A 20,942-nucleotide genomic window follows, 5' to 3' on the forward strand; every position below is an offset into this window, starting at 1 on the left:
CTGCTAAGATACCTAATAAGTAACGTTACTTTAATAGAACAGTGTAATGAAAGTTTCTTTTGCTCGTAAATAAAATATTGATAGCACGGTGTCAAATGGCCGACTATTAATTCAAATGAATATAATCTAAACAACTTCAAAAATTAAGTTGATTAATGCAGATTATCATTTAGATCATAACTACTATAATAAGTGTAAAAATGGCAGGGTACATAATAAGTACAAGAATCATATTGTCCACGTCTGATCTTTATACGAGTCAATTTCTTGTTCAAACACACCGGTGCGCGTGTTTCAACAAGTTTCCATTTGTCCGTTTATTAATATCAAAATTTAATTTCGAATATTATTATATGAACATAATAACAATCCGATATTATCAGAATAATCTTTAATAACATAAATAATATTCACATTAACTACAGCGTGACCGGTGCCCGATTATTTGTATTACCCTTTTTATTATTACCGCATGACCGCTCATTCTGTTACCGTCTCAGATGAACAAATAAAAACCGTTTCTACCGAGGTCAACAAAACAACCCCGCAAAAGATACGAAACGAAACAATTGACAGCCGTTGAAAGGAAAGCGCACGATTCTCGAAAGGGGAAGAAATTAATTATTTGTTATAGGAAAGCCTCGGTAACCAGGTGAACAATGCGGAACGGCGGGACGGTGAAGGGCGGCGAGGGAGGCGAACGGGAGATAAAAACAATTAATTAAACGAGCTCCGGTTATACACAATAGAAAATAAACAGTTACTTGGGAGAGTTAACAACGATGCCGGTCTGGTAATAGGCTGGACGCGATGGACGACTGCTCCCGGCGCGACGACGCAGCTGTTAATGGAATAGACAACGACAATATTCGTTTATAATTGGATTAATTATTGACGATATAATTAATGTAATTGGTAAGTAAATAATTCGAAATGCGGCCGGCAAATGGAGACCCGGGGTTCGCACAACAATAAAATATGTAATCAGGTAATTATGGATTAACGTTCGGTCGCGCTCTCGCTGTTCGCCGAGCCGCACCGCGTCGCACGGTCCCGGCAACATGGACGGTCGGAGGTTTAGTTCGTGCCGTGCGGGCTCTGTCGGCGATGATCAACGAGTATTTATGACGCGCAGAAATTGTTCAAGAAGTACCAACGTTCGACGGTACAAACGCGGCTCGTTAATAAGACTTTTCTCACGTTGTTCACCTGTCAGGATCAAAAGCTGGGGATGACACGTATACGCGAGTCAACCGAGCCCGGACGGTTTAAATAGAAACCTCTTTGGCCGCGGAACCGGCTGCACGTGGCCCCGCGAGAAATGAATTCTTCGCATTTAATTATCGGTTAAAATTAACACAGCCTCCTATCTCCGACTGCGAACAACGGGCGGCAGATTCTATTTTCGCTCCGTTTCGCGTTTACTCTCTATTTTTCTTCTTTCTGTATTAATCGTTATCCCGGGAATCGGAACGCTGTTTTCTTTCGTATTATCCGCTTCGTAATATTTTTGTCGAGAAATATGACATTAATAGTATGGAACATTATAAATTGACTGGATTTGAATGTTCCATAAGAATTTCGTAAGAATATGAGTATCCGTGCGAGAATGAACAAACAAATTTAATCATTTTTTACAAAGGTAACTGTATAACTTGATATATTCATTATAAAATCAGGAGAGGAAGATGACAATGAAGTAGGTACAAACTCAACATCGAAAGTGACTGCTATGAAGCACAAACATGCCAGTAAAGGGAATACCAAACCGAATGCAATATCCGCCATAACTGTAGCACCCATTTACATCAGTTGCAAACTCAAAAATTGATAAGATGAAAAAAACAGAAGAATCAATAATTCCCACGATCACTATATAACAGTAAACCAGATACCAGTAAAATCCACCCAATCACTGTGTTATCAACCTCGCAAATCACTCAGATAGACAAACTACTCTGAATGCCAAAAATCAACAAAAGAAGAAAAAAATAAATACTACAAAGAAGCGATTGCACAAAGGATAAAAGAAAACAATTCAAGTCTCCCTATTCAAGTCTCATCACAATACTCAATTACCTTATTATTCCCAAAAGGGTTCGCAGTGTTCATCAGTAATCCACAAAAGATCTCCGTGAAGTGCCGCGTCATAGGTCAGCAACGTCGAGTCGGTAGACCGAGGAGCAACGGTTCTGCGTTGATTCATCATCGGCGCGCATGAACAGGTTGACGCGTTGCACCGGGCCAAGCATCCCAAATAGAAACATTGTCCAACGTATAATTCATCGGCAACGGGCCGTGGCAGACGCCGCCTCTCTGTCTCTCTCTCTCTCTCTCTCTCTCTCTCTCTCTCTCTCTCTCTCTCTCTCTCTCTCTCTCTCTCTCTCTCTCTTTCTCTTTCTCGGCCTGTCTGAATCCCTTCCGGGAACCGCGGGGGAAGATTTACGAAATTTCTCGTTAAACGCGATCGGTGGTCCGTGGCAGGGACTGGCGGCGAGCGAACAAGCGAGCAAGCGAGAAGGGTGCTGGAAGAGGGCGGTCGGCTTCGTTAGCTGGGCTTTTCTCACGCGGCTAAGTAGCGGTCGAACGAAAGGGAGAGCGGCCCGGGCACGAGGAAGAGAAAGACGGTGGAAAGGAGCAGAGGAGTAAGAAGAAGAAGAAGAAGAAGAAGAAAACGACAGTGGAGAGAGTGTATGTGTCGGCGGGAAGTGGTGATCTAAATAGAAACCTCTTTAGGGGCATAACTCGGCGTGCACCGTCTGTGAAAGACGCATTGCCTCCGTGGAGGGGCGTCGCCGGTGCCTTCGTAACCGGGCCTGACGGATAGCGCCGGAAATAGCGAAAAGGACGGGGCAAGATATCGGCGGGGCACCTCGCGACCGCGTGGACGTAAAGCATCGGCGGAGGTTAGGTGTCGGGCCGTCTGGGAATCCGAATGTCGCGCGAATGATGCAGACGCCATGTCGCGCGCCATCAACCACCTCGTTGTTGGGACGTTATTGCTTTGACTTTTGCTCATTGATGTATGTTAGTGGGCTTTTGTTATGGGCAAATGGAGTCGTTTTAGTGTAGTCTTCAAGTAGAACTCGATATTAATAGAATGTATTTCGGTAGTTTCTATGGATAAAGGTTAGGTGATGGATTTGATACTGAGGCCTATCTATTTTTGCTAAATACTCTAATTTTTAAACACTTGGTTCACTAGAATTTATTGTATAATTTATTCAATTGTTCTGGGAAAAATTGCTGTTCATTCATTTAGATTTTGCAAATTTACCAGATAATGTTTATGAAATCCAGTATTCGTAAAATTGACGCATCCCGTAAACCTAGCATTGAAATGTAGAAAATATGGGAAATATATCCAGGAAAGTATTGAAAAAATATTTTCAACATAGAAGGACAGAAAGATTATACGAAAAACGAACCACCCGATAATTCCATTTCATCCCCAAGAAATCTATCAACTTGTGCAAAACAGAAACTTAGAATACCCATTCCGTCAAACTTCCTCCGACAAAATCGTCTTCCAGGCAATATTAAATTCATTTTCGCGCATCAAAATAATCCCGCGCAGATCTCGAGCTCGCCGAAAATAGCGAAGAAAGATCTCGCGGAATTACAAGTCGGCGAGATAGTGTGCGTAGCTATTGTCGATGGCGGGCGAGTGTCTCCGTATCGGGCGCATCCATCTGCGGCGAAAAGGACACACATTATCCGAGTACTTGTACTCCGTGCATTAGTGGGGACAGAGTGCTAATGCAGAAATCTGGTATCGGTTAATTAATAACCGTAAAACTCAAACCCCCCACCCCCCTCGCCCGCGTCGCTGCGCCGCGTCGCGCCGCGCGGCGCGTTATTTGATTTCCTCGAGATATATACTCCCCTCCGCCGCCGAGCGTTCTCCCTATGCCATAGTGTTCCAACCGGCCCCACACACGCACACGCAACCACATGGAACGCGAAGCTTTAAAAAAAATAGAGAAAAACGAACTTGCCGGAATAATAAGTTCCTTTCACCAGTTTTTTAACCTAATACTTTTTCTCGTTAATGTAACGTTACTTACCAGCGGCTTTTGTTCCGCCCGGCTCTTCAGCGAAACGGTTTTTTCCATGAATTATACGCGTCCGCCTTGCTCGTCTTAATTAGCGAATTATTTAATGAAAACAGATCCACCACGGGTTTTTCTTCCGCGGACGGACCGCGGCCCGGTTCCTCGATCGTTTGCTCTGCGTTCCGGCCCGCCCTCGTTTTCTTTCTTCTCTTTTCGATCCCCCACTTTTCCTATCCCTACGCGGTAATAGTTCCACGAATGAAGGAACGTCTGGATTTCCCGGGATTGATGTTACCCGGTATTAATTGATGTGATTTTAATCGACCCCCCTAGTCAACGGCGATGCCCGGTGATCAAGAATCATTCGATCCGCGATGGAACGCAGTTCTTAGGGGATGAACGCGTTCCGCGTTGATTCACGGGCTCTGCCGGGATGAATAGGATTTTAATTGACTTGAATCGACGTTGATCTATATTTGTTGGGAAACTTTTGTTCTGAAGATGGATTGATTAATGCCTTCGGATGGATCAGTTTCTTGGCGCTTCGCGATACTCTTGATACGATGCCCTGTTTCTTTTGATGTTTAATGATACATGCTGCTTGTTCCACGAACAATTCTTTTGGATGCTTTGTTTTCTCAGATTTTAATTTAGTCAAATTTTCTTGAACGTATTTTAACAATTATCTAGTAAATTCTAGTAACATTCTATTGATACTAACTCTGGTAACATTGGATAAATTTAGTAAATCGTTCGATTTTTAATCTGGGTAAGCATGAACGTTCAAATTGTGGTTCATTGGTTAAATTGTTTGGCGAAGATTTAACCAAGATCTAACCAAAACGGTGTTCAATGTTCTCTACTGTACACTATTTTAAGATACCTACTGCCTATCACCGAAAAGACGGCGGCAAGGGTGTGGGCGGGTGTAGGGGGAAGCAATTACAAAGTTTCGCGGGGCAACGTTATACTTTCGACGTGACTTTCAATTTTACCGGGGGAACAGCACCAGCCGTTATTAGAATATTTTGTGGGCCGGATGTTCGATTACCGCAGAATAAATTTGGTGATCCGAAACTTGAGCCCGCAAGTTATTATCAAGTTGTCCAACGTATTACGCGCAGTTTGCTGTACCGATATGCTTGCTGGGATCAATACTCCTCGAGTAATTTTCTCACAACTTATCGTAATTTATCTTTTCTCGCGAGCGGAACGTTCGTCTCGCGACAAGGACAGAAGTATACTAAGAAAATTACGGAAGACAATATTGAATGTATAATGTTAAGGTAAAGTCAGGAAATGAGTCGGGGGAACTATAATCAATTCTCTATTAATATAAGTAAATACTTATTTTTAAGTAACTGGTATTACAAAATTAGAAACTGAAGAAAGGAAAATTGTGTTCATAAATTTTCAGATCATACATACATCTTATGCTTGCCACACATTAAACGGAAATATTAATTTTGATTTCCTTCCATTACCGATTTGATAAAAAAAAGCTTTGCATAATGCAAAATTGATTGATATTCAGTTAAATTATTGACATTCAATTAAAACTTTGATTAAGTTTAATTACTTTCCTATTTCACCTCGAACGTAATAGACCCTTTGAGAGTTGACGTTCCAACTGCTGCACATTAGTGCACGAAAATCTACATTTGCATAAACATTCGCGGTCGGATAATAACGAATATATTTAACCCCTGTGTACTATTCATGTAATTATCGGATAAGTATACATTGATTATTATTAAGCTAAAATTAAAATTAAATTACGGAAATGTACCACTACGTACTTCGACAGTAATATGTATTAATGCGTGAGTCTACGCATTTCTCATTATAGAAGGATTAAAACAAATGAATTTTCTCGGAGAAATCTTCGAAATCATCACGACCGTAATAACATAAATATTCATAAAACAATGCACAGGATCCCAAATAAAAAAATCTTCGATCCGATCACCATCGCCAAAATTTCAAATAAGAGTTCAAAACAATCTACTTCCAATACCCAAATTCAAACAGTCCACCTTCGACCCAGGAAAACAAAATCCAAGCAAACCGTTCAACTAAAAAATCTTTTGCCTGGCCGTCGCATCGCTCATCAATCACCTAGACGCGTGGGGAGTCGTGTCGCAAACGGCGCTGAACAATCAAACGATACATCCACAACTTAATTTATCGATTAGGCTCCATTAACGAGGCTCGGACGCGTTAATAACCGGAAAATTGTGGAAAGAAACACAGCGCGCGGGCAAAGAGAATCAAACGCGGCGCGGGCTAGCGGAGCGTAGGGTGTCGTGGGCGGCTGGAGGGTGTCTCGGGAGGAACGGGTTGAAGGTGGAGGATGAGGATTACGAGGAAGGGGTTAGGTGGCGGCTAGGGAGCGACGTGAGGAGAGGGAGGGAAACAGCGGAGAAAGCGAGAGCAAGGGAAAGAGGGAATCAAGCGGCGCGGTGGTAGAGGATCGAGCGAACGCGAGGGGGTTGCCGGGGGCTGCGTCGTAGTCGCACGCACACGAGGACACACTCGCGTGCAGCAGCAGCGGCGGCGGTGGCAGCCCTCGCCTCGGGCTGCGGAGGAGCCTCGCAATTTAACCGGTTCGACATTCGCCTCGAGCTCGTAATTGGCAGGACGAATGAAAGAGCCCCGCGGACGAGGACGAGTGGTCGGGATTAACGATGGCGAATGGATCAGAAATTCTCCGCGAAAATAAAGTAGGTAGCTGGGTTGGCGGTATAGGTATAGTCCGCGGCCGTAGGTACGAGCCTTTGTTTGTCGTTCGCTCCAATTACCTCCGGCCTCTCCCGGTAGCTTCATAATTAACTCCCACTCATTTAACAAACTTTACTTTTAATGTTTTAAAAATAGTAATTAGCAGTGGCGGCAAGAGAAGAAGAAGGTGGAGGAGGTTGAGGAGAACGAAGAGGAGGAGGAGGAGGGGGGCAGGAGGAGGAGGGTGAGCAGGAGGAGAATGAAGGGGGATGAACGGCGGGAGCCGAGAGGGGAGAGAGAGTAACGGGTACAGAAGCTCGAACAGGAGGAGGTGGAGGAGACGTATGAAGAGAAAGAGAACCGAGGGTGAACCGGAGGGTGGAGAGAGATGGAAAGAGAAAGAGAGACAAGAGGGTTGGAAAAGGAGGTAGATGATGAGAAGGGGGTGACGGGGGTTGGACTGTGTGGTGGGGTGAGAGGGGTTGGAAGGAGAGTAGGTAGCGGCGGTGGCGGAGGAGGAGACGGTGGTGGTGGTAATGCTGGTGGTGGCGATGCGGGGGAGTGTAGAGGGGGTGTAATTAACTATCATGCAACCCCTTCCCAACAGCAGCAGCCGGCGTAGCAAGGAGGTAATTGGACCGGAGTCTTATACGTGTGGGGCTCCGCTCGGGCGGGAGGAGGGGGGAAGAGGCTGCCAGGATAAAGGGTTGCTTAAAATTGCACACAGTGCTGCATTATGGAACCTCTGACGAGCTTCCAGGGAACGACCGTACGGATGGCGGCGTGGAAATCCATTAACCTCCCCCGCCGTCGCCTCTACCACCCTACACCCCCATCCACTCTCCAGTCGCGAATTAATTGCGATCGTCTAAGGGCGAGTCTTTGTCGGAGTCTGCCCCCCTCTCCACCGCCTCCGCGAACCATCCCACTTCCAGCCACCCCCCTCACCACCTCTGACTGCTACCTGTATGGTCGAAGTCGCGATTCAATTTTCGGCGCACCTTCGACGAGCATAAACAGGGAAAAACCCGTTTGCCCGCGGATGTTGTGGATCGATTACGGCGTCTTGGTAGATCTGGCTTGTTTGAAGGAACGGATCACTCAATTGTGGGAGGAAGGGTGTATTTGTTCTAGGTAAAGGATAAATTGTCGATTTATTGGAATTTTATATTTTCGGATGATACTTGTTGGACTTGTTGTCATCGTTATTAAAATCATGTGTACCAAGTATGCTTACATTTGCGGTTTTAATTTAGTTTAAGTTCAAGCGTGTTTATACCTTGTTGATGAGAGGACGTATGTGTATGTATTTAGTATACGATTGACTTAAATAGTCTTGAAATATGTCGAATCCAGGGAGTAGTGGAAATTGAGATCGATAACAAACCACAAAGGGGTTAATAAGTTGATTCCTGTGGAAGATTCTGCGTTCCTGTTCTGGACACGGAGAGATACTTTAATTTTCCGATGCCGAACTATTTGGCGATCGCACGACAGATTCTGAATTTATTTAAACCGAAATCTGAATTTCATTATTCCGTATTCCATTGTAAGTTTTATCATTGAATTTTCCCGTTGTTTTATCTTCAAACCTTTTATTTATAACTAACGACTACACTCATGAGCTCATTTTTCGTTATTATTGCAGTTCTTCTCCTGTGGCTACAAGCCAAATCGCTCTACGTCACATATTCTCTGATTTAAAATATCACGTTCAAAGTTTGACATATCAATAACTAACGGTAGCTTTCCCATATTCGCTGCCACTGTCTATTTTAGTAACAGTTTTCATACTTGCCACAAATGCATCCACTACGTAAAGAGCGTATTAACACAGTCTATCTCTCTTAAAAGCATACATCGTATCGTACAACTTCAATCACGATATAAATTCAAACGGTTCAAAAATATATTCCGAAAATTATCGCTCAATTAATTGCTCAGTAAATCAAAATATATCCAAAATCAATTGACTAAAACTAATATCAAATAACTAAGCTAAAATCAATCGATAAGAACGATGATTCTGTGTTAAAAAAAAGAAACAACGAGAATGAGAAAAATACAAAATTTTCTGCTTGGTATTAGAAGAGGGAAAAAGAGAGAGGACGAGAGAAATGGAGGAATACGCGTTGTGGCAGCGTAATAATCGTAGAATGGTCTTATCAAAGGGATTATGACATTGGCTGAGAGTTCAGACTGCGTTAATCAGAACTTAAAGGCCTTCAGTTGGCCGAGGGTACACGGTGTCGTAAGGGCTTCCCCGTAGGGAAGAGAAACCCCATCGGTGCTCCCAACTAATCAGCACCAAGACGTCAATCTGCCTCTGCCGTGCACATAAGTGGAGTACGGGGCATGGTTCCCGATGTAATGCCGCGTACAACTCGCGAAACCGATGCGCGTTAAGGGGAGCTGGAGATATCATTAGACTGCACTCATTAACTGTTCCATCCCTCCTGATTTCCTTTTCGCACTTCACACTTCGTATGTCGTGTTTCGTCTAGATTTGAAAAAAAGGAGATTTATCGTAATTTACAGGTCGTCTTCGTTTACATTCATAGGTAAGTGTACTTGTGTCACTTCAAATTACGGACAGATGCAGTATCGTTTAAAATATTGGAATATCTCTCGTCTGTAGAAAATGACAGATTTTTCTAAAACAGATCTCTGAATGTTTCAACCTTTTAATTTTCTGTAAGTACGCAAATTTCTGACTGAATTGCTCTTCCGATTTCATGAATAATCCTAGGAGTATATAAGTAATCAGTTATTATTGACAGTAGATATATTGTTCTTTTACATTCTAAATGAAATATATATATCTTATCTTATTTATAGAAATTGAGGTCACCGTATATTAAGGTTAATCAATATGGTTACATAGCAGATTTTTACTTTACGCAATTATATTTTAAGTTTTCTTGTTCCAGGACAAGGATTTTGAAAGTCAGAAATCGTTCGTTCAAGGCGCGTATAAAATCTGGGGCCCGTAATTTCACCATAAGTAGTTGACCGATGACTTCGCAAGTTAAGACGCTCGTGCACACTCCGTTGCGAGTCGGCGATTCGTGGGCTCATAATTAACGAAATTCATTATCCCTGGTTGAAACTAATTTTGCAACGCCTCCGTCGCGCCACCGCGGTCCCTTAATCGCGAAAAACCGTGAAATTTAATTAAATTTAGGAACGCGAAAGTGAACAGGACAGGATGGACGGGAAAGAACGACGGTGGTCGATGCTAATAACGTTCTTGTCATGCCATAAAGGTATTAAACCGCTGGAAATGAGGATGTTCTGGATTATCGCGGCGATATCCTTCGTATACCGTGTCTCGATAGTTAAACAGGAATCTGATCCTGGAAAAACGAATGTCACTACCCAAAAGAAAAAGGGGTTTACTTTCTCGATGCAGTAGATCTTCTTGTAGATCAGTAAATCTGACTTAATAAAACGTTCTCGTGTGAATAAGACAATTTCTTTTATGGAGGAATGGACAGGCAATTTTTTCTTATAATAATCAGCATACCGTAGATTTTATATAAATACACATTTTTATAGATAGCTTAATGAACTCGGCTAAAACTTTCAGAGTATTTTCGAGTTACAAATAATTTTAGTAAACCTGAACTTTCCTCGAAGTTTCTATTTTATTATCTAATTTTGTTATAACCTAATAATACTCTTTACCATCTCTATCAATTTCTCACGTCTAATTACTCAATGATGAGTAATTAAAAAGAAATTGTTTCAATTTATGGAGTTATATTCTGAAATATCACAGATGTTGAAATACTGAAGTATTCTCTGTATTTCGATAATAACGTGGCAGGGAGAAGTTGAATTCGAGTTTTCAGAAATTATTTGAACAGTTTAATTCAATAATTTGAGACGGAAAGGCTGTTGGAATCCTTGGTATCGGGACTGTAATGCACAAAAGTTTACTTCAGTCGGTCCAACGAGATTATAAAGAGGAACATAATTAATCCTATGAATATATATGTATTGTATACATATATAATATATTATAATTATATATATATATATATATATATATATATGTATATATAAATAATATACACTTTCACAATAAATGTGGCAATAAAATCTCGAGCCGGCGGAGGATACAACGCCTCGGAGAGAGGAATTCAGGTTATAATACTGGATGAGATACGCCTGCGATATTACAAGAAATTGGAACAGCATTACCCTCCGTAAACGTTACGTTATTATATCAGAATTATTGCCGCCGCGGCTGATATTGCGTTACGGAGGATCGTAAATTAAACTCGGCCCTGTGATTCCTGTTAATTTAAATCAAGTCAATTTCTAATTAAACAATTTTCACCCGGGTCCGTTGCCGGTTAAACGGGGACCAATTAATTTCCCGTTCCGACGACGCGACGCTGCCTGAAAAGTTGAATGACTTGACGGTATTCTTGCGAAAAAAAGAGGTGAGTAAAAAATTGAAGCTCGGATTATTGAATGCGAGGCACGATTTTAAATTATAATACTTCGAATTTTCAAAGAGGAGAGAGCGTTTTAATCGATACCATAATCTATAAAATAATTATCGTTCATTAATCTCTCTTCTTGTATAGTATTCATATAATTTCAATTCTCGACCAATTTTATCGCGAGCGAATTAAGTACTTTTCATAACCATATTTCCTTACAAAAATTAATATCAGATACGTTTTTTTATTAAACCTCGACTTTATTTAATGTTCCTGATATCCAAATTTGATTGATTTTATCATACTTCATAAATTCGAAGCAAACAAAAAGATTCACACACGTTTCACTAAATTTTCTTGAACATTCCCCTGCAACGAGTGCCAGAAGATCGAGAGTGCTATAAACGCATAAAATCCGCGGCCCACTAATTACCCATTCATACACGGAATACCTTTCACCGTGTCTATCGTAAGCATCATTTCTAAACAGCCTGGTAAAGGGGTAATGGAGGGAGGGAGCAGTCGGTTGCGATCGACAGAAAGGATGATCGTCCCTGAAAGGCCATCCAAACACGCTCCTCGAAATATTTGCACGGGTCTAACATTTTCTTCACGCGGAGGATCGTTTAAGACGTTGCAATACCAACAGTGCCGGTATAATGTTCCACCGATTTTGCTCTTATTGGGATGCCATCGAGTCGTTCCACTCGTCGTCCCTCTTCTTCCATCTTCACCGGTTCACCACACCTCCGCGTTCCCTCGTTTCCATTCCATCCACATTTTCTCTGTCTCTGTCCTGCGACATGCACCTCTCTCGATCTATCCTTCTCACCCTCGGATCCTCTTCCTCCTGTTCCTCCAACTCGTTCCCTCGACGTTATTCTTTTTCCTTGTCTCTTCAATTTCATCTTCCTTCTTCTTACGCACTCTTACTCTCTTTACCTTTATTCTCTTATTACTCTCATTCCCTCATTCTCTTGTTCTCTCTTTTGCTTACTCTCTTATTATGCTCTTTCTCTTATTCTTTTTTCTCTTACTCTCTTATTCTCTTATTCTCTTATTCTCTTATTCCCTTATTCTCTTATTCTCTTATTCTCTTATTCTCTTATTCTCTTACTCTCTTACTCTCTTACTCTCTTACTCTCTTACTCTCTTACTCTCTTACTCTCTTACTCTCTTACTCTCTTACTCTCTTACTCTCTTACTCTCTTACTCTCTTACTCTCTTACTCTCTTACTCTCTTACTCTCTTACTCTCTTACTCTCTTACTCTCTTACTCTCTTACTCACTTACTCACTTACTCTCTTACTCTCTTACTCTCTTACTCACTTATTCACTTACTCTCTTATTCTCTTATTCTCTTATTCTCTTATTCTCTTATTCTCTTATTCTCTTATTCTTACTCCCACTTTCTTCCTGTCTTTCTCCTATTTTCTTGCTTTCTTGCACTTTTTCCCTTACTCTCTCTTTCTCTCTCTCTCTCTCTCTCTCTCTCTCTCGTCCCCCCTTTCGTCCTTTCCGAGCTCCTTTCGACGACGACACTTTATCCTCCTCGCGGGAGGAGACACCCCGAGATTCACGGAGGCGTATGGTCCCTTCTCTCCGCGCTGAACCCACCACCTTACCCACGGCCAAGTTTCCATGGGTTTCTTCCTTGTCCGGGGTACGTGTGAGCCCCGCGCCACACAATTACAGAAACGACTCTGTTAACTCTTGCGCCCTTTCGCCTCGTTCCCTCCTCACGGGCAAGCATTAACCTAACGTAACCTCGCCGCAGGGATTTTCTGCCGGAGTATTTTCGGTCGTGATAAAATTCCTCTCGCCACCGGCTGCTTTCGTATTTCTTTAAGGTTAACTCAATCGCGACCGAGCGGCACGCGGCGCGCGATACGTGTCGCCCCTGGGAACTCGGTTAAAGGCACTTTTCGAAGTTATCTTTAGAACTATGTGTTCTTTTTTTTTGTTGGTCTCCGAGAAACTAGGTCCATGTATGTGTTTTACGTTTTACCCTTTGATTATAGTTATTCACGAATGTAATTAATTATGAATATACATTTTTCAGACAATTCAAGAACCATTTATATTATGTAGATTTATTTAGATTATAGATTTTTTCCGATTTTCTAAATCTCGATACAGAAAAACCTAAAAGAGTTCACTGAGTTTTCTATCAGTTTTATAGTAGGTACACAGAGATTTATATCTGCGTCAAAATTCGCGGTCTTAATAATATTCACCATAATCATTCATTTCCTATGCAAATATTCCAAGAACATTATATTAAAATAAATCTAATCGGAAGCAAAACTATTCAGTCTACAAAAGCGTTAGGTCCACGATTCACCTACATAATCCCGAAACAATACTCAAATTCTCGTTCAGACAATTATAAAACGTCTTCTACATTTTCCGCGATGATAAAAAGCCAAGGAAGGGAGAACATTCCCGCAAATATAAAATCCTTGGGACACCGGGTAGATACAAGTAGGAGCGCGCCGCGTTCGTTACGCGGTTCATAATACGGCCGTGATGTGGCATCGCGCGGACGTCCGAGCAATAACTCGGCCGGGTCTTAATTACTTTAATTAATTAGGAAACGCGGCTTCGTGGAAGTCCGATCTTATGACTGCGCGGCATGTATCTCCGGCGGCTACACATCGCAGCCGCCGGAGATGCTTCCACGCTCGTCCAGCGCCCCGCGCCTGCCTCCATCCGCGCGCACCGCGACGCCTCTGTGTGCGGAACAGCCGCGAATAACACTTGTACCTGCCGGGGCGAATGCAGAACGCGTACCACGGACCACCCTCGAAATGTCTTCATTAATAATTTCTACTCGAACGATTGTGCAACAGACACCGGGCGTGTATAAAATTGATTTTTTTAACAACGACCCGCGGCTGACGCGTGTTTAGACACCGTTCATCGGCCATCAATTCGTGCCAGAATGGGGGATAATTTATTAACGCCGACGTACCATTGCACACCGACGTGGTAATCCTTTCACGTTTTCGCACTTTTACGTCACGTTCATCAACCCCTATCCGCGGGATTCTCTTTTTCTTGGTGAAACTGACGGCAGTTTGTTGTCAATCATTTTCTAGGGAAAGAGAAATTGCGTGATAATTGTGGAAGTAGGACGTGCAAATATTCTTCATAGGGAAATGTAATGGAAGACATAGCAGAATAATATTTGCGTCCGTTAAATTTGATGGTAGGAAGGGGCAGTTTTATAATTTGGGCATTTCAAATTGAAGTTGAGTAAACATTGATTATTTTCGTTCAGTCTAGATCAAACGGTAGGAAAGTATCCTTAATAACATTTAGTCTGATATTAGATATTGCGTAACTTCGGTAGAAATGAAACAAGAATAACTTGTCTGCCAATCGATAAGACAATAGAATTCTAAGCGAATCTTTAATAAATTTAGTTCGTTCACGAGTTACAGCGAGCTTGATCCGAAATCTTCCAATCTCTTATCTACCCCACGCATTCGCATTCCTCGCAACCTCCAAACATCAAAAGCACATCCGCTCGAAACAGCGCAAACCTAAACAAAAACCCTAAATCCCAGCGATCTGAGGAAAACTGTCGAACAAACCTATCAGACAAAACAATTATTCATCCCAGACGAGAGTCCTCGATCCCCGAACGATGTCCCTTGTTCGTCGACGGATCAAAAAAAAAAAAAAACAAAAAAAAACAGCCGAACTCGAACGTCCAGTCGTATTTCCTTCCGGTACGTGATCTTTAATCCCCACTCGCGCAAAAAACTGGTACAGCTCGTCCATCCTTGATCACTGTCACGGTAAAACACGTACATACAAGCCGGTACATACATTTTTTCTCTCCTATTCGAAATACATAATTCCCCCGTTATTATATCCGCTTTTCGGCGTACCGGCGGACACAAAACGTTCATACGTTCGTCGAGTGGTTTTAAACAGTTCAACGGTGGAAACAGAGCCCGTTGCCTATACAGATGCACACGTACACGTGTAACGTGTATCTATCCGCGCTCGCGTTGTGTATGTATGTATGTGTGTGCATGTGTGTCTATAGGTATGTGCACGCGAATGTAAAAGGAAAGAAGTTACTGGAGGGCCAGCTATATAGGTGGCGCACACGTACACGCGCGGCCTCGGATGCACGTTCAATATTTGAGAGGATTTAAATTCGGACGTTGGACGTCCGGACGAATTTCAGTTGGATCGTTTAAAGGTACGCCCGCCGTCAGGTTCTCGTGAATGATTAAAAACGGCCGCGTCCTGGAAAGGAGCGGCCGCTCGCGGCCCGGCCCGCGTCTTGGGCGAGACTTTTTCCGGAATTGTCTACGTGCGAGCCACGGACGGAATAACGCCCGACCGAGTCCTGCTCGCGTATAAATAGAGAATTTTTTTTCTCCCTTACTCATCCCCCCGCGCCCCTACCATGCCGGTCGGCCATGGATGAACCCGAACACGATCGTCAGGCTTCAGTTTACTGCTCGTACGGGGTCTACGAATTCGACGTGCGAACGTTTTGAAGGAACTTTCCGTCTTTTCCTTTTCGTTTTCTTGGGAACGAGAGTCGATCGACGACTGGGTGACGTCGGACTTTTTCGAGTTGTGGTAGGGTGACTAGTGGTGTCTTAACCTCTTGTCGTGTGATTTCTTTCGCAGCTACGATTTGTAGAATTATTTTATTCTTAATAATGTAGTAGAAGAAAAGCAGAAATCTATGTTCTGTGTCTGAATTTTTTGTAATGGTTATCGATTGATAATAGAAGCATAATTGTTAATTTCAAGCCGATTGAATAGAATAGATAGTTAATGGTTAACGGTAGATAGTTAATATGAGTTGAATGGTAGGTTGGAAGAAGGGCGATATTTTGAAAAGGAATAAGAGTAGTATAAGGTTACGTTGAATATGAAAGGTAAATTAGTGTAATAGAAATAAAGAAATACATTTTTTCTAATAAATGTTTGTTCAATAGATTCAATTTTTACAGTGTTCCTTCGAAGTTTGGTCTGAACATGACAATCACCGTAATCCCCTGAGGAGAATATATTTTTGGAGGGAACGTATCTATTGTTGCCAGAAAATAGTAAAATGGAACTAACATCCTACAAGCTGAAAAAAATATTTTGGAAAAAACTGTTTTAAAAAAGGGGAATTGTATTTTTAACAGTTTAGTTCTCTTTTTGGGGATTGCGATATGTGTCAACAATCGTATGGAGAGTCATTTATCGTAGTAGCCAGTATTGAAAAATAAGTCCGACAACTATAAATCGTTGACAATAACATTTCAATATACATCTAGAAATAGAATAGTATAACGGATACAATAGAATACATAACGGGCACGCGAGTGATTTAAACATTGAACTTGTTTTTCCCTATTACATTAAAATTAATAAAAACCATTGAAGACAAACAAGATACGTAAAATTAAATGGTAACTCGATAATTAAGACAAAAACCCAATGAAGAGAAAGTTACTTACTTCATTGAAGTATTAAATATCGGAAAAGTGCAAATACGTTTCGGTATATTTCAAATTTAGAACAATCATTCACTAAGAACGCAAAAACAAGAATTTTCAGTCGAAAGGAAATGGATAATTAATAATAAATAATCGGCAGAAGATTTACTCGGTTATTTGAAATTTGGTAACGCGGAAATGTACGAGGTGCGGAAGCTACGGTGCAAACGCCGCCGATAATCAACATATTAAACGGCAGCGAGGCGTTAATTATTAATTCTAATTTTCTCTCAAATGTTTAACGTACTTATAGCTCATTAACACGCATTAAAAACATATATAAATGGATTATATTATGTACCGTTCACGCGATGTTTGAGAACATCACTTGTACTAAAATACCGTAATTAATTTATGCACGAACTTCGATAAATGTTTTCGCAGGGCAAACGCCTCGTAATGAATAATAACATGAATGCATACAGTTTGCCAAAGATTTTGCGCGTCGTTGTAGATTCTTGTCGTGCAAACGTGCGATTCCGATGAAATGAACCGCGACTGTTGTGAAAAAAATAATATAACACGATTGCTTAATTTTCGTACGTTGAATGAAAAAAAAGATAAATCAAATAATGATGATTAGTATAATAAACTAACTTTCCTCAGAATTTCGTAATTATTGTTATTCAAACCTCATAATGCAACATTTTTTCGCGACGACGCAGTTTTTACGGTTTAAAAATTTGAAAGATATTTACGAATATCAAACATAAAATATAAAACGTAAATCAATTATTATTCGAAAATATGAAAATATGTACTGCAAAAAATAAAAATTTCGTAAAATTCTCTTCTAATGATTGTCAAAGCGTTATCGAACGAAACGTTTCGTCGAAGAATATCCACGACACGCGTATTCCGTGATATCGCTTCTCAAACGCAAAGAACAACGCGCAGAAAAAAGAATAAACCGCAGGGAAGAGAAAACGAGAATGTACCGTAGCCATATGGGGTCCATTCGTGAATGGCCAACATTATCAGACGAGCGAGCCCAGCCAACAATGGTCCCCTTTCAGTAATTCGACTCTGTCCACAAATCGCGAAATTATGTACGCTGGAAACAATTGTCGGTTGAAAGCGAACCGATGAATATTTATAAGCTGGCCTCGGAAGTCTTAGACGAAACAATAATCGTAACTCGAGAAGTTTCTTCGGGGTGGCGAACAAAAAGTCGGTGGCAACAAACACGTTGACGAATACCGGAACCAGACAACATTCGCGGAATTCCGGATGCAAGGAGAAGAAACTCTAGCGGCGACAAAGGGAATGGACTATGAGGCGTAATTAACGCGTCGAGGGAAACGATTCTGAAGTACATACTTGCGTTTGTGAATTGTGTCCCGCGAATCGAAACTCCTCAACGGAAATTGAGTAACGCGTAGTATGTGTATACTTAAGAGATAAATTCTTTTGTGGGGAAATGAACGGGGCAGAAGCATTAAATGTTTGCACGAGCAATCTGTATTTTTCATGCACACAGAAATAAAATGTTCAATAAATTCTAAGTTTATTCAGTGTACCCGATGTTTGATTTATTCACACAACCTATTCTACTTTCTCGTTCTATTTCAATTTATACAATTTATATAACCTACGCAATCTATTCAAAAATTTGTTCGATCTGTTCAAACACTTTGCTCTAGTGAACGTATCCAGTCTACTAAATGCACTTGATCCATTCAATCTGTTTAAAGTACACAAACAATTCATTCTATAATAGTTGGTGCGTTCCACTTAATCTATCGAACCTCTCCAATTACGTAATTATTGTTTAATCTAATCAATGTTTCTAACCTATCCATTTCATACTTTGGTGAAGTTGCAGATGTAGTCCAACATCACTGAACTTGATCATTTTTAAATCTGTTGTGGCATGATTTTGAACAACTGTTTTCTTTATATATTGTTTACGGAAGGCTTTAGTTCCCGGGATAATTGCGGAAAACTTTTGCTATTACTGCGCTGAATTATATATGTTACGGGCAATGTGTTTAATGTGGGCATTTACACTGTAATCAATATATTTCCACACGCTCCTTCCACAAAATCGATCACGATACCAACACAAAACGTCACAAAATTCTACCCACAATCCTCGTGCAAAAACCTCGCTTTTGTTTAAAGACCGCGCCACAATCGCGCGAAAGATGCCGATCGAAAGCAAACAACGCTGGGTAACAACTCGGTAACTTACTTTCGGGGCTAATTGTAAGTAGATCGGTATGCGTAATGACGCCAGCGTGCCCTTCCCACCCAACTGCGCAATTTTTTTTCCTTCCATCCCCGTTCAGAACCATTCAACCCCTCGCGGACAAATCCCCGAAATCCGCAGCGGGCCGGGCAAATATAAATAACGGAATGATAATGAATCAAATCGCACGTGAAAAACCAATAAGTTATTGGCCGGCTGGCGCGAATGATTGGCTCCGCGGTCTGCCCGCACGCCTCCCGCGATTTCACGATGCGGCTCCTGCACGTCCACCCCCTTCTCTGTCCCATTCCCATCCCCGAAGCGTCGCTACTTCCTCCTTCCACGCAACGCTCGAGTTAGCTCTCTTTTTCCACTCTCTTTTCCTCTTTCTCCCTTTCCCTGTCCAGCCATCCTTCTCCCTCACCCTTTCTCTGTTCCTGTGTCTTCCTCTGCCTTCCACCCTCAGTCTGTCTCTCTTTTTTTTCACCTGTCAGCTCTCCCGGTCTCATTCGCCGTTTCGCTGCGGCGACACGAGCGCGATCGGACAACGCACACAGTGCATATTTTTCAATTAATTTAAATTACAAAACATCGCGGTAACGGCCCTCCGCGCGTTCACCCTCGACCCCCGTGCCTTCACCCGGCGCCGCAGCCCGTCGCCCCCTCGCCCGTTCCGATATCTGCACGCGCGAGCATAAACGTTGGTACGCGTGCGAGCGTGCGCCGTTATCGCGCGTACATACATCGCGGTAGGTAGGTAGTACGTCTGCCGAGGGTATGTAATCATTTTTATTTTCGTGCGTGTACCCGGCATTTCCTTTTTTCTTTTTTTTTTTTAGTTTTTTCGACCACCGTCACACCTCGTACACTCTCTTCCTCTTTTTCCGTTGTTACCCTTCTTCGTCCCTTTTTTTCCTCGTTTTTCTTCCACCCACTGTGTTCTCTCTCTGTTTGGCTTTCGCTGCGTCTCCACCCTTTGCGTCTCGCGTCCCACCCCCGTGGTCCTGATCCGCGTACGTTTTCTTTCTCTTTGATCCGCGGAGACACCGCGAGTTGATGATCGCGAGTTCGTGATCCTGGGAGTGACTCGTGATCGAGGTTGCGCGAACACTGCATAATTTATTCGGGAATTTTCAGAATTCGTGGTTATGTTGAAGTATGTGTTGTTATTTAATTGAGAAATCTTGTACATATATCAGTTTCTTGAAAGTAATTTCTGGAAATTTGAAATTAAAGAAATTGTTTCATTCTGCTAAAGATCCTCTTATAAAAGTCGATAAGAATCTCATCAAATTTCCTGAAATATGTTCTTGTCCGTATTAAAATTTATACTAATATCATAAGAGTACATTTTACTGAAGACTTTTTCGTGTTATTCGGGTTGAACTGAATATTATAGTATTTTGGGAAATGATCAGTAAGAAGAATCCTTTTCAAACAACACAGCCACATTTTGTTTTCATTATAGCGCGCAAGGCCAAGTTAACGCCCCCTTCCCGTATATCCGAGCTTCGTTATACATTTCTAATAAATCCTTCACGTGTCTATAATATAAAATTCATCCCCATTCATTCTCGTGCAATATACCGGCACAATTTGCCCGAAAAAAATCCGGATACCAACCCCCGCGCTTCCCCTGGCTTTCTTATTCTGTGTACTTCTTTATAGACCAATGAAGCTCCCTCGTAAAATCATGCGCTTCCTCCGACAAATACGTGACGCGATCTTTTCCTTATTACGCGCAACTCTTTTTTTCCGAAGAGTAGGTGTTCTCCCGCTACGGCGCGCGCCGTGAAAACGAATAGGACGAGTTCGTATTTTCGCGACCAGGCCCGGCGAAATTTATTTCCTTGGTGCTGATCGTGTCCTCCCGGGATCAGCAAGCTCACGATTCGACCGTAAGAGACTCTTAAGTACCCACGACGGTGTCGAAACGGTCTTGAATAAATAGGGGTCGACCGTGATGTCCTGCTCGAATACCGAATCGAAAATCGTGGCA

At 42.0% G+C, this 20,942-nt stretch overlaps 1 long non-coding RNA gene across 1 annotated transcript in view; it reads right to left on the minus strand.

Annotated features, from left to right (window-relative positions):
• Positions 1 to 2,079: 2,079 nt before the first annotated feature.
• The window catches only part of LOC116430821 (uncharacterized), a 152,302-nt gene continuing 133,439 nt past the window's right edge, over positions 2,080 to 20,942 (minus strand). The window contains exon 5 of the long non-coding RNA XR_012998559.1: positions 2,080 to 2,192. This is a non-coding gene — a long non-coding RNA (uncharacterized LOC116430821). The remainder of the gene's footprint in view (positions 2,193 to 20,942) is intronic.

Source organism: Nomia melanderi, chromosome 5 (assembly GCF_051020985.1).
Source record: "Nomia melanderi isolate GNS246 chromosome 5, iyNomMela1, whole genome shotgun sequence".
NCBI lineage: Eukaryota > Metazoa > Arthropoda > Insecta > Hymenoptera > Halictidae > Nomia > Nomia melanderi.